The sequence below is a fragment of the Kryptolebias marmoratus genome, linkage group LG17, assembly GCF_001649575.2.
Source record: "Kryptolebias marmoratus isolate JLee-2015 linkage group LG17, ASM164957v2, whole genome shotgun sequence".
NCBI classification, from domain to species: domain Eukaryota; kingdom Metazoa; phylum Chordata; class Actinopteri; order Cyprinodontiformes; family Rivulidae; genus Kryptolebias; species Kryptolebias marmoratus.
Window position 1 is genome coordinate 25197849 of NC_051446.1, and position 1694 is coordinate 25199542.

Sequence of the window (1694 nt, forward strand, 5' to 3'; positions counted from 1 at the left end):
AGGAGGGGGGAGGGAGGAGAGAGGAGGGAGGAGAGGAGGAGGGAGGAGGGAGGAGAGGAGGAGACAGAGGACAGAAGACAGGCAGCAGAGGGTTAATCCTGCAGTAAGGTTCGGTGGATCAAACCCCTTTGGGGCCTTTAAAGGGGCAGTTCAGCCCTTTTTAATACAGGTTCTCTTATTTTCTCATAAATAATTCATCATCCAGCTGTTAATCGTTTCTGACCAACATCTGTCTGTCCTCACCGGTCTGTCCTTCAGTTCCCTGAACGAATGAAAGTAAAGAACTGAGCCCTCCTCAAAAACTCTTTATCAATAAATCAAAGTGTTTATAAAACGATCTGATTGGTCCTTTAAGGTTCTAACAGCTCCTCTTCCTGAGGAGAACCCTCGGAGAACATTTAAACACCAACGAGCGTGAGAACGTCCTCATGAACCTCAACCACAGAAAGGACGTTCTTATTCTGGTTAAAGATTAAAATAAAAGTCATTTTTTGTCTCAGTTCTGAACCTTCCAGTTAAATAATAATAAATTTAAAACAGAAACGTCTCCATTGTTGTTCTGGTCTCGGATACAAAACGATAAAGATGAGACTCTGTTTCAGTCCACAGACACACAAAAACCTTTTTAAAAATCTACATTTTTCTGAAACTCAGTTTGTGTGAACAGGAAGTGTAAAATAAAACGATCCGGAGCAGCGAGGACGGACCTGAAGATTAAAACAACATTTTAAAGTGGATTACCGAGCTCTTCAGGACTCAAACTAAAACAACACCGGAGCCGTTTTATTTCATCCTGATCCTGTTAAACTTGGATTAAAAATAAAAAAACAGAAAAAGTGACTGGTATCAAAGAATAAAAATAGTTTTGTTTTGAGAAGCTTTAACCAAACGGAATCATCTTTTTTCATGTTTTTTATCCGGCGTGGATATTTCTGTGTTTTTGTTGGAACCGTCTGAGGAAGGATTTGTTCGAACCTCCTGGGACGTGGCGTCCTCATGTGTGGACATCATATTTTGCTCAGCAGGTCCCAGTCGGCCCAGATAACAAAGAGAAATTAAAAATGCACACGCCATGTAAGAGGTCGGCTCTGTTCAGCTATAAATACTCTTCATCCGCTGGTCGGAGCGTAAATGAACCCATCTGCAGTTTGGAATCACTCCCAACAATCTACACTTTCATGTTTATAGAAACGAAGACAGGGGATCCATTTTTAATTTAAAACCATCCCGTCTGCGCTCTACTTTCCCCTCAGGCTGCGGCGCATCTGTGCAGCTGGGGAGAAATGTTAAAAAATGCACATAATTATTGTAAAACTGCAGCGTGGTGTCCTGCAGCAGCCGGGCCTCTGGTGCCACAGTTGTTTCCACTACGAGTTCATGCTCTGTCCACACACGGATCTGAAGTGGACTTCCTCTGCTGTGGACAAAAGACGGAGGTGGGAACTTCCAACCAGGAAGGCTGGTGGACGGAGTCCATGTTGCCCTGGTCCTCAGCCAGAACATGCAGGAGGTGAGACGCCTCAGAGCAGCCGAGCTTCAGAGGCTCACCTGCGCAGGTCCGGTCCCAGGTACAGTCCCAGGTCCGGTCCCAGGTCCGGTCCCAGGTCCGGTCCCAGGTCCGGTCCCAGGTACGGCCCCAGGTACGGCCCCAGGTACAGTCCCAGGTACGGTCCCAGGTACGGCCCCAGGTCCGG

General features: G+C 46.5%; 1 protein-coding gene across 2 annotated transcripts in view; it reads right to left on the reverse strand.

Annotated features, from left to right (window-relative positions):
• The window catches only part of LOC108228704 (corticotropin-releasing factor receptor 1), a 59124-nt gene that overhangs the window by 45104 nt on the left and 12326 nt on the right, over nucleotides 1–1694 (reverse strand). The gene's annotated exons all lie outside the window — the stretch shown is intronic.